Below are 12,735 nucleotides of genomic sequence, written 5' to 3' on the forward strand. Positions count from 1 at the left end.
ATTCCCTGCTTGCAAGGAACTTACAGTCTAAAGGGGGAGGGATATCAGGGAAACTCTTGGTACCGTGAATCCAGGCTTCTCCGCCTCCCCAATTCTGCAGTCAGGGTTTAATGCAGGGGCTCTAGAGGCAGTCCTGCAGGGACTCAGTTTAAGAGGAGGGGAGAGAGCTGCCAAAAGTGAATCTGTGACACCATCAAGGATTCCTCAGCCCAAAAGACCAGAAGGAAATGAAATAGAGCAGCTGTTCTAAGGTAAGAAGTAAACTACTTTAAATTAAAGCCATATTCTTCATACCTTAAAACTGAAATGTAATCACTGAACGCTTTTATGTTCATTAAAAGACAAGTTTAGAATAGCATTAATTACCTCAGTGACAGATTTATGATTTTTTTTTTGTAATTACCAAAAGGCCTCGTATACTGGGACCCCACAAAATCTAATTGCTTCAGGCTCATGAGAGAGAGTTGGTCTGGCGTAGCCTGAGGGGAGTAGGGCTTGACTTCCATGTGCAATCAATCAGTCGATCAATCATCTTTATTGAATGCTTACTATGTGCAGAGCACTGTGCTAAGAACTTGGGAGAGCACAATTCAACCGAATTAGCAGACAGGTTCCCTGCCCACCGCGAGCTTAGGAGGGGAGGATGACCTGGGAATTGGCAACCCCTTTTCGCCATTATCCTCTTCCCCTCCCCACAAACATCAGAGCCATAGCAGGAGCTTGGGTTACTTCTTGGGCAAGGGGGTCCATATGGGTTATTGGGGGCAGGGGGCATGTAAGTGAAATGATGCACTCCTAAATGTTTGGCTAGATACCAAGGTCAGCAACATCACACAGTGGCTTGCAAACATTTCCTTGTCACTGTCAGATACTAAATAGTGGGTTGGGCAGGCCACCGATTCATTCATTCATTCAGTAGTATTTATTGAGCGCTTACTATGTGCAGAGCACTGTACTAAGCGCTTGGAATTTACAATTCGGCAATAGAGACAATCCGTGCCCATTGACGTCTATCTGCTCTGATCTATCAGTGGTATTTATCGACTCCTTATTGTGCGCAGAGCACTGTATTGAGCTCCAGGAAGGGTACAATACAATGAAGTTGGTAGGCCAGACCCCTGCCCTTAAGCAGTTTGCAACATCCTGGATCCAATAATGACTTTTCTCAGGCTATAACAACGTTTATTCTTTTTAGGATTCCGGTTATTGTCCTAGTTTAATAATGTGGGCTCTGCCAAATACTTAGAACTCTTCCTTCTTTCTACTCAATTTACATTTTCAATGGTCTATTAGTCTCTTTTATCGCATAGATGATATTCTAGAACATATGGGCAAGGAAGCATTTTAGAAGAGTAGCAAGAACACCAGATGAGTAAAATGCTATTTTCTGCTAAGGAGGCAACTGGGATAAGATACCTCTGCTTTTTAAGACAGATTCCCGGAATTCAGCCGCCATGAAAATAATTTATTCTTTTTCTGAGATTAATTTAAAAAGATAAATTGATATCAATAGTTGTCTTTTCCCCTCAGAACTGGAGTTGAGATCTTTATATTAACCCACGCGAATAGAACAGATTTAATTAAAAGTTGAAAAAATGTGTTACCGTTAATTGAATTGCTGCTCGAGTTACATTTTTCAAAGCAGGGTGAGTAAAAGCTCCAGTTCAAAGTGCATAGGTTTGGGGAATTGAGTTAGCTAGGTTTTTTTTGTTGTTGTTGTTGTTAGTTGCTTTATTTTTCCTCACCTGAAATGGCAGGATAATCTTCTCTAGAAAATAACTAGCCCAATTAAAAAAGATTTTATTCGCAGCTATCGATCGTGTTTACAAGAACTTGGGCAAGATTCCCAAGCCCGACCAATAAGACGTCCAGAAACCATCGGAGAGGGGGGTCAGGGAAGTGAGAAAGCTCAACTGCCCTTTGCATTGTAAGAGCTTTCCACCCCAAGACTTGGGCGGGGGGTTTGATTTTATTTGAACCCGGTCCTGGCTTGCATCTCCGTCCTGAGAGCGCTCGGGACTTCTCCGTTTTCCCCCTTGTGGTCCAGGACGGCCAGATTCCCACGATTGCGGTGAGCAAAAGCCTCCTAATTGCAGCGACGGCCTGTCAGGGAGGGAGCTGGGAAAATCCCCTGGAAAAGGCAGGAGAAGGCGGAGGGGGAGCGGGACTGGGAAGGACGGGGGACTAGGGTTGGTGTTTTTTTTTATTTTTGGGGTTGGGGGCGGGGGTCCTCCGCATCTCTCAGACTTTCCCCGGGTCCCTCAACTTGCCGCTCCCGGGCTGGGGCGCTCCCGCTGCAGGGCGGGCTTGCAGGAGGCAGCTGGTTGTCGGTGGGTGGAGCTCCTGCCAGGGTGCCCCACCCAGGGGACCCAGCTTCCCCGCATCCTCGCCTTCCCGCCCCCCATCCCCCCCAGCCCAGCAGCCCAGCCTCCCAGGGGAAATCCGAGCCCCGCAGCATCATCCTCCCCCACGCACAGCTCTGCAAACAAAGTGTGGCGTGTGTTGGTGGGGGGCGGGGGTGGAGGGATTCCCCCTCCCCCGCAGCCTGATTTCTCCCTCCCCGCCTCCACCCGAGGCCAAATGGGGTCCGGAGAGGAGGTGCCGGTCCTGGGACACTCTGAGCCGGGGAGGTGGGAACCCATCTGGGCCTGCCCGGCATTGGGAGGGGGCAACAAAAGCTGGATAGGGCCCTGGCCCCATCTCCAGAGCTAGTGGTCCAGGGCGGGGGAGAACTAGCCCGCACCAACTTCGACGCCGGTGGGCATTCGCGGGACAACCCTCTTTGCATCACTTTGCACGCCCCTCCATCCCTTCATCCCTCCATCCCTCCCGGTCCCCCACTGGACCCTCAGATTTCTGGAAGGGGCGACGATGCCGGCCCCCCAACGGAGCCGCCCAGTATCGGCGCCCCCTCATTGGCTGGTGGAGACAGGCTGCCCGCCGCTCGGCCAATCAGAGGCCGGGGAGGGGGAGGAGGCGGGAGGGATGCTCAGCCACCGCCTCCTTCCCGGGAGGGATTCCTGGAGCAGCTGCAGTGTGGAGATGATCTGAGCTCAGCTCCAACCTCCTCCTCCTCCTCCTGCAGCAACTTGATCCCTTCCCGGGGGCGACCCCCCTCCCCAGCAAGGGTGTAGAGGGGGGGTGGGAGTGGGCAAAGACCACCCCCTCCCCATCCCCACCCAAGCACCCCTTTTGTGTGGCCGAGGCCCCCCACCTAGAGAGCGTGCGTTGTGTGTGTGTGTGTGCGCCCGTTGTGTCCGAGGCTTCCCCTGAAGGACAGAAGTCGACTCCACCGGCACCTCTAACCAGGTAAGACTGAAAGGTTGGCGGGCGTAAAGCTGCTGCTGATATTTTCCTCTAGCCTGCCTGCTGTGTTTTTATTATTATTATTATTTTTCTTTTCCCGATCACTTGGGTTTGGGGTGGTGGGAGATGGAGGCAGAGAGAGAGAAAGCCCCCGGTGGACTATGGTGAGGAGGATAATGAGAACACATGTACTGCTGCTAGCAAGGCACTCCCTCCGGGCTCTCTGATTTAATGCCTGGAGTTGATAGAGGGCATTCCCCATCTTCTCTCCTTTCTTTCTTCTTCGCCCCCTCCCTTCTCTCTCGGAGAGGATCGCCTCTTGTTCCAGGAGAGAAGAGGGGTGAAGGGAGGAGAAGGTTTTCCTTCCACCCAGTAACGTGTAAAATAAAGCCGTACCGAATGGAGAGGGCTGAGAGGGAACGGCTTCCAATAGAGTGATCGGATCGTCAAACTCGTGCTGTCAGGAAGGGAATCAGTTTGACTTTGGTCCCCGTCTTGACGAGAGGGTCCGTCTCCCACTTGATTCGTTCGGCTGGAACAACGACAACAACAACCAAAGCTTTCAGCGGCTTAATTGCTGTTGATTTGAAGGGTCAACCATCTGACTTTTCCTCCTCCATCTGCCCTGTGCGGCTGATGGTTCGTCACTGCTCAGCAGTTATCGTGTCTCCGCAACTTTCGGTCCGGGGATACCAAAGGAAATAGTGTGTGACTGCTTTTCTAGGGGTCCCTGGGGTGACTTTGATAACGGTGATATTTGTCCTTTCAATTTTGAGGGGGGTGGGTTGGGGTTTGATTAGGGGTTTGGAAACAGCGTTGTCTTGGGAGGGATGACTAGAAAACTAAGTGTTCTCATGCGTGTGGGGATGGAGAAATCAACTGATTCATATTATACTATGACCTCTTTTTTTTTAAAAAAAAAAACTCTTTGTTTATCCATCCACTAGTCCAGAATGGACAAGTTTTTCATTGCCTCACATTTTTAGCCCCCAAACCACCTGTATTCTTACCCCTTCTTTTCCTCTTACCATCTGAGCAAAATGTTAAATGCCTTGGTACAGTTTTGACATTCCCCTTAGGTAACTTGTATGCTGTGGGTGACCAATGCTTCCCCCTGTGTTTGAACAAAGTTTAGGGGTGTGACCTTAGAAACCGCAATAAGTGAAAGAGGCTTCATTTCATCTCGAAAAAAATATATTTTCAAAACTTGGTCATGGGAAAGAGAGACATCAAAACGATTATAAACTCATTGCTGAGTGTACAGTAGGCAAATTAAATGTTCTCATTGGAAGGAGCCTGGATGGCAATTTTAACAATCTGGGATTCAGTCATCATTGATGCCAGCTGTCTTTTACAATTATTCATCAGACCCAGCTGAGTGATTTCTGTCAGCTGGGAAGTGGTAGAGAGAAATCTCTAGGTAAATGTAACTGGAAAGCTCTCCAAGAGGAGTCCTAAATGAGCTCAAAAAGCACTTGGCCAGAGTCTGTAGACAGACGTTAGAATCTAGATAAATCTCTTCCTTTGATTGTAGGAGGACTGTCAAATCTCATTTACTCTAATTTAATGCCCATTTGTAAGGTCAGAAAGTAGTCTTTCTGTTGAGTTGTTTTTGACGTGACATGTTTTAGTGAATTCCGGGAAATACTTCCTTGGTTCTAAATGTCATTTTTCTTTCTAAGGCCTTTCGTTTTAGATACCCTCGTGAATAGTACTGGTGACCGGACAACGGTGATAATACATTGATTTTTGTGACTGTCTGATCTAGTTTGCCGTCCATATTATATGTATTTCTCTTTATTGAGAGACAGGTAGTATATCTTCACGAGTCGGAATAACCCGATGGAAGAAGAGGTCTCCTTTCCTGCAGTGTCTCATTAAGAATCACGTCTCCTGCACTAATGTTCTTTTACACCATTTTAAAAGTACTTCTCATTTTTAGAGGTGTCACCTTCTGAATACAAGGACTAAACGACCATTCATTTGACTGCGTTTTATATGTTTATCTGGATTAGATTGTGTGTAAATTATGCAAGAAGAATGCCCAGAACTAAGTGATTCAGTTTTTAGATGTGAATGGGATGACTATAAAGTCATCACTTTATGACTGTAAAGACATGAGTGACTTGTGAAAAAATGTGAAAGTTGGGTTTACGTTAGCAAAAGACCTTTTGGTATATTTCCTTGAATTTTTGAAAATGATCTTCCCACTATTAGCATCAATGAGTCCTTCGTTTCTCCAGTTCCTCAAAAATGACATGCATAATCCATCTCTTTATTACATATATCTAACATTTAATCAACTGCTTGAAGTATTCAACTTAAAAAAAAAAAAGCAGAGCCACAGGACAAGCAATAATAGTGTGGGAAATCATTTTACTGCACTTACATAAGGTAAAAAAATGTGTCAAGGTAATCATTTCCTATAACACTCATGCTCTTACCTTTATAAGGATGTCCGAATCACTGTTTGATGGCACAGATGTCAATTATACCTCTAAAGTGTTTTATAACAAAATTTGACTACTAAACTATAGCAAAAACTAGCATCCCAATTTTATAAGTAAGCATATAGTATAAATAGTAGATAGTAGTCACATTATCGATGACGCAAGAGTCACTGACTCAATTTAATCAATTTATGGTTTATTTAATTAGAATGGTGAAAGGTTTAAACATTTTGTTTATAGATTTTTTTTTTCACAGCCTGGATTTTATATCAAGTATGGAAGAACTTGAAAGTACCCTGTAATTTGCTTAAACTTAATTTGCAGAAATAGATCTACATCTTCACATTAAGGTTGGATATATGTAGATTAAGATTATGAATATATATTCATATACACACACTTGTGAATATACCACTTGTTTTAAAATAAAATATCTAACTCCCTTAAATTAGATTAAAATAGGTTATCAAATTATGATCTGGCAATTTCATGATCAGTTTAGTAAACTCATTTAAGCATCAACTCAAAATACGGTTTAGTAGCAGACTTTCTTAGAGAACTCACCAATAATTAGAAATCAATGAAGTATTTACACTGTTACAGTTTATGCAAGAAGAGCATGTTGATATTGTTGGTTTAAAACTGAACTTTTTTCTAAGCAGAAAAGAGACTGGTTTCTAGAGTGAAATTAATTTTGCAGTGGCATTTTTAAAGTAGCGATCAATGTTAAATGTCAGATTATTGGGATCAAAGTTAGAATCACTGCTACAGACCTATCCTAAAACGTGTGAAAGGAGAAGCATGAGCTCCTGAAACAATCAATCAAAAACATCTTTGAAGGTATAATGGACAGTGTATTTGTACTTCCACAAATACTGTATGGTATATTTTAACTTGCATTTATGCTAAATGTCTGTACATTTTTAATCTCTTAAAACACATTTTTGTGGATGTGGTGGTCCTTATTCTAGAAGGGTTTGATTTTTTTATTTTATTTTATTTTTTTTTAAATGGTGGGCAGGGTGCACCCAACCCAATCTACTTTAGGTTAAAATAAAGGATTTGTCAATCCAAACAAATCATTTTTCTTTCAATCATTCAGTAGTATTTATTGAGCGCTTACTATGTGCAGAGCACTGTACTAAGCGCTTGGGATGAACAAGTCGGCAACAGATAGAGACAGTCCCTGCCGTTTGACGGGCTTACAGTCTAATCGGGGGAGATGGACAGACAAGAACATTTTCAGGTTTGGACTATTTAAAAGCTATCTGGGCTAAGAAGGTTTTACTATTTTGGGGTTTACAACTTAAATATGGGTGAAACAAAGTTGGCACTATTGAGTCTCTTATGAAATTAATGATATTTAAATATGGAGTCCAGTCAGTGTCAAAAAGTGGACAAAATCTTAGGGGGAGTTTTAATGATTATTTGGTTGAAAAGCAAACAGCTGAAGGTAATGCCAATGTACTGTCCAAATCTTTCACTTTACTGAGGATTTATGTGGATTGGGAAAAAGGATGATTGTATAAGCAGTGGAGGAAGAGCATCCTGGGTTAAGCCTAATAGATTTAAATGCACACATTCTTTGGACACAGTACCTATTGTTGCTTGCTTTTATTATCTAATGTGTTCAGGTGTTTTAATCAATAATAATTTGTTGATTTTTTCAGGTGAATTAATAACTTGGATATAATCAATTTGGGAGGTGTATGCTTTCCATTTAGATTATTAAGGGAGAGTTGATATTTTTCTGTATTTCATGTAAGAACTCTCAAAAAACCTAAGATAATCTATTTTAGTCTATTCAAGGTAGACCATAGGCCTTTCTTTAGGTTTTTCTCCATTCCCTGAAGCACATATTTATGTTCAGCAGAGAGCAAAATGCACTCTGTAGTTCTTTCCATAATACTTTCTCGGTCCACTGGAAAAATATGTGAAAATGCAATAAGGTCTAGTACATGTGACTTTAGGCTTACCCTTTGCTCCACTAGTTCTTGTTTTTGAAAATGTAATGGCAAAAAAACCCCAAAACCTGCTAGGTCTTTGAAGGTAGGCTTGCATCTCTTTATAAAGCATATTTTTTTGGTTAAAACCAGTATAACTGTGATTATAGAAAAAAACACATCTTCTAAAAGTTGCTATGTTTGATAGTTAACTGAACAAAAAAGTAAACTTCAAAAATGAGAACATGCACTGTTGAAAAGAATCTACTTAAGGTTATGAAACAGCTATTTCTTGAATCTTCATAATATTACAGTAGTGATATTTGTTAAACACTTTGTGCCAAGGTCTCTACAAGTGCTGGGATGGCCACACAATACTCATATCAGGGTTTGACTCTGTTTCCCAAATACATTTTTTTGGGGGGTTTATGCAAAATATGTATTGTTCTTAAAGGAGTACAGTGGTTTAGTCCTTTAGAATTTGAAAGTCCTAATATATTTTGTTGGACATAAGTACAGGATTAGAAGTAATGAAAATGATTTAGAATACCCAGTTCTACAACTGGCAATATGTCAGTAAAGATGAATTGCTGCAGCTAAATTCCAAATCATTTCTGTGTTTTAGGACCAGCTTTGGTAAAAGTAAAGAAAGTTGTACAAATGGGATTTAGGAGAATTCTTAGTAGAAGACATCTTCATACTGCTTGCGGGACCAAGTCAAGGGTGGAAATTATAATTGTGGCACTTAAAGTGCTTACTATAGGTCTAGCACTGTACTAAGCCCTGAGGAAGATACAAGATAATCAGGTGGGACACAGTCCTTGTCTCACGTGGGGCTCACAGCCTAAGGAGAGACAACCTCTTGAGACAGGATCATGTCTACCAACTCTGTTGATCATGAGGTGCTCTGTTAACAATAGGTGCTGAAACACCACTGGTTAATTTGATTGATTTAGTAGGCCATTGGATTGATAGGCCTGAGGCCCTGATACCTAATACTTTCTAAATTGGTACATTACTGATTGGCAACAAACTCTCCCATGGCCTTTCAGGCAGGATGTAGACAATTACAATTGCCCAGGTAATTTAGATAAACACTTTAAGGTGAGTGGGCTTTTTTTTTTCCCTTCCAGGATTTTCTAGTTAATTACTCAACCCTCAGCTTTGCTTTAGCTTCTTAGACCTAGCTTCACTGTATCTGTTCCTCCAAGGAGTTGTAATAATATCTCTACAGGGCTTTGAGCCACTTTGGCACAAGTGTTCTATTAATAACAGGATTATTTTTGTTCCTGTCTCCTAAAGGTGAAAAAATGGTTCTTCTTTTCTTATAAACAATGCAGTTGATCAAGAACACGATGGATGTGTTTGTTTAAGGATATTTAGAGAGTTTTTTTATGCGGTGAAACACATTTGGACCACAATCATGTTTATGAAAAGTTGAGCTAACAATTGTTGTATTTAATCACTTACTATGTGCCAAGGATTGTACTAAGCTCTGGCATAGATATGAGAAGAAGCATGGTATCCTGGGAAGAGCACAGATCTGGAGGTCAGAGGACCTGGATTCTAATCCTGGCACTTGCTTGCTGAGTGATCTTAGGCAAATCACTTAACTTCTCTGCATGTTTTTATATCTGAAATTGGGTTGCTACTGTCTGTTCTTCTAATTAGACTGTGAGCCCTGTGTGGGATGGGAACTGTCCAATGTGCCTATCTAGTAATTGACACAAAGTATTTAACAAGTACCACTGTTACTGTTATAATTACTTCAAGACATTCAGATTTAAATATTTCAGCTAGTAATAACAAGTGGTATGTGTTAAACCCTTACTTTGTGCTAAACACTGTACTAAATGTTGGGGTAGACATGTTAATTAGGTCAGACACAGCCCCTTCCCTCATCCCTTCCTTCGTGAGACTCAGTCTAAGTAGAAGGGAGAAGAGGTATCGAATCCCCATTTTACACATAAGGGAACTAATGTTACAGAAGGTCTCATAGGCAGGTACAGGGCAGAGAGTAGAGCTACGTCTAAAAAGAAGATCCATGTTTTTTCCTGCTACCCTCCAGAAAACCTTTTCCTTTTTTGCATAGCTATGGAGGGAGTTAATCTTCATGCATAGCCCCCACTAACTCTTCCAGATCTCTAACACTCTTCCTCCTCCCTGATAACTTTTTGTATTCCTTTTTTTATCTTACCAGTGATCAGGTGTGATTCCTCCCCTCCTCCACTATCTTCTTTCTCTTCCTTCCCAAATGTCTCAGGAAGTCTCCCAAGTCTCCCCCTTCTATGCCTCCCATCATATCCCTGTCCCAAAAAAGACTTCTTCCCACACTTTTTCATTACCTTTCATCTCTCACTCTTCACTGACTCTTTCTCACCTATACTAATGCACAAGTCTCACCTATGCACAGCCACTTGTCGGCTATGTGACTGTGGGCAAGTCACTTAACTTCTCTGTGCCTCAGTTCCCTCATCTGTAAAATGGGGATTAACTGTGAGCCCCACGTGGGACAACCTAATGTTGGTATTTGTTAAGCGCTTACTAGGTGCAGAGCACTGTTCTAAGCACTGGGGGAGATACAGGGGAATCAGGTTGTCCCACGTGAGGCTCACAGTTAATCCCCATTTTACAGATGAGGTAACTGAGGCACAGAGAAGTGAAGTGACTTGCCCACAGTCACACAGCTGACAAATGGCGGAGCGGGGAATCGAACCCATGACCTCTGCCTCCCAAGCCAGGGCTCCTTCCACTGAGCCAACCTGATTCCCCTATGTGTACCCCAGCGCTTAGAACAGTGCTCGGCACATAGTAAGCGCTTAACAAATACCAACATTATTATTATTATTACCTATACTACAAGAGCCTTTCATAATCAATCAATAGGACCCTCTAGACTATAAACTCACTGTGGGCAGGGAATGTCTGCAAATTTTCTTATATTGTACTTTCCCAAGCACTTTGTACAGTGTTCTGCATATTTTTAAACACTCAATAAGGATCACTGATTGATTTCCTCTCTGTGCCTTAGTTCCCTCATCTGTAAAATGGGGATTAACTGTCAGCCTCACGTGGGACAACCTGATTACCCTGTATCTACCCCAGCGCTTAGAACAGTGAGAAGCAGCATGGCTCAGTGGAAAGAGCACGGGCTTTGGAGTCAGAGGTCATGGGTTCGAATCCCGGCTCTGCCACTTGTCAGCTGTATAACTGTGGGCAAGTCACAACTTCTCTGTGCCTCAGTTACCTCATCTGTAAAATGGGGATTAAGACTGTGAGCCCCACGTGGGTCAACCTGATTCCCCTGTGCCTACCCCAGCGCTTAGAACAGTGCTCTGCACATAGTAAGCGCTTAACAAATAACATTATTATTATGATTAACAGTGCTCTGAACATAGTAAGCGCTTAACAAATACCAACAAACAAATACCAACATTATAATTCCCTGACTCCTATCACTAAAATGATTAGAGGGTTGTATTGTGTCTCTTCCTTCCCTCCTCTCTGCTAACTCCCTTTTTGACCTCAGTTGTAAGGTCTTGGCCACATTCTCTCCACTGAGACTACACTCTCGAAAGTCATCCCAGACGTCCTTGTAGCCAAGGCAAAACTGTCTCTACTCAGTCCTAATCCTTTTTGGTTTGCCTCAACATTGTGTTTTTTTGTTTTTTGGGGTTTTTTTGTGGTATTGGTTGAGCACTTACTTCCAGTCAGTGTACTACGTCCTGGGGTAGACACAACCTAATCAGGTTGGAAACAGTCTATGTCCCACATGGGGCTTAAATTCTTAATCCCCATTTTTTAGATGAGGGAATGGAGGCACAGAGAAGTGAAGTGACTTGCCTAAGGTCACACAGCAGACATGTGCGGCATCCAGAATTAGAATCTAAGTCCTCTGATTTCCAGGCCTATGCTCTTTCCACTAGGTCAAACTATTTTCCACTTGTGCATTCTTTCCAGCATTTAGTACACTGCTCCTAACAAAGTAATGCTTAGTAAATGCTATTTATAAAGTGCATAAGGGTGACTCTCAAATCTACCTTCCTCTTGCACCTCCACATGAGACCACAATGTTGCCTGTCAACATTCATATCTCTCCTTAAATCCCATTTCCTCCAACACTTTCCTTAATTAATTTCCCAGCACCCTGAGCCATACCACCCTTTCCTCAATTGTAGCCCTGATAAACTTATTTAAACCTTGCTTATCAATCATGAGTCAAGAGTAGGCTCCTTATGGATAGAGAATGTGTCATTCTGTGATTCCATATTTTCCAAGTGCTCAATAAATACCTCCACTTTCATCCAATCTGCATTTCATCTTGCTTCCCATGGATGCCCTGCCTCTGCCTCACATTCAATACAGCCCAAACTTTAGTTTGGTATCTTCCCTTCTTCCTAACTTTTACCATCTTCCCCAGTCTAAGAAGTCCACAATTACACTGCCACCTTAAATCTTCAGTACACTCACATTCAAACAGCTGCTCGGTCTTGCTGGATCTTCCTCCAAAAAATGTTTTTCTTTAGGGGGGAAAAAACACCCTGGTATAAACACTCATATCACACATAGACTCCTGAATCAGCCTCTCTCCCCTTCATTCCACACTCTGTAATGTTACCAAATCATCTTTCCAATAATGTCTCTCAGCACAAATCTCTCCATTATTCAAACATCTCCAATGACTGTTCATTTCCATCCACATCAGATTAAAAACTCAGGACCAGTAACTTCAAAACCATCCACTGGTTTTCTCCATATGACAGAATGGAGGTGCTTCTAATTTTTCTTTGTTTTTTTTTTTTTTTGGTTCATTTTTCTCTTTGCATGCAATGTATGTCATAATAATGTTGGTATTTGTTAAGCGCTTACTATGTGCCGAGCACTGTTCTAAGCGCTGGGGTAGACATAGGGGAATCAGGTTGTCCCACGTGGGGCTCACAGTCCTAATCCCCATTTTACAGATGAGGGAACTGAGGCACAGAGAAGTTAAGTGACTTGCCCACAGTCACACAGCCGACAAGTGGCAGAGCTGGGAT

At 42.6% G+C, this 12,735-nt stretch overlaps 1 protein-coding gene across 3 annotated transcripts in view; it reads left to right on the forward strand.

The window, feature by feature from the left end:
• Window positions 1-3,015: 3,015 nt before the first annotated feature.
• Window positions 3,016-12,735, forward strand: part of SYT1 (synaptotagmin 1) — a 656,933-nt gene continuing 647,213 nt past the window's right edge. For 2 of the 3 annotated variants that reach the window (XM_007666335.3, XM_029079387.2), the window contains exon 1: window positions 3,017-3,309. The gene's annotated coding sequence lies outside the window, so the exon portion shown is untranslated. Of the gene's footprint in view, window positions 3,310-12,735 lie in introns of all 3 variants that reach the window. The other variant, XM_007666337.4, reaches the window with a different exon arrangement.

Source organism: Ornithorhynchus anatinus, chromosome 14 (assembly GCF_004115215.2).
Source record: "Ornithorhynchus anatinus isolate Pmale09 chromosome 14, mOrnAna1.pri.v4, whole genome shotgun sequence".
Classification (NCBI taxonomy): domain Eukaryota; kingdom Metazoa; phylum Chordata; class Mammalia; order Monotremata; family Ornithorhynchidae; genus Ornithorhynchus; species Ornithorhynchus anatinus.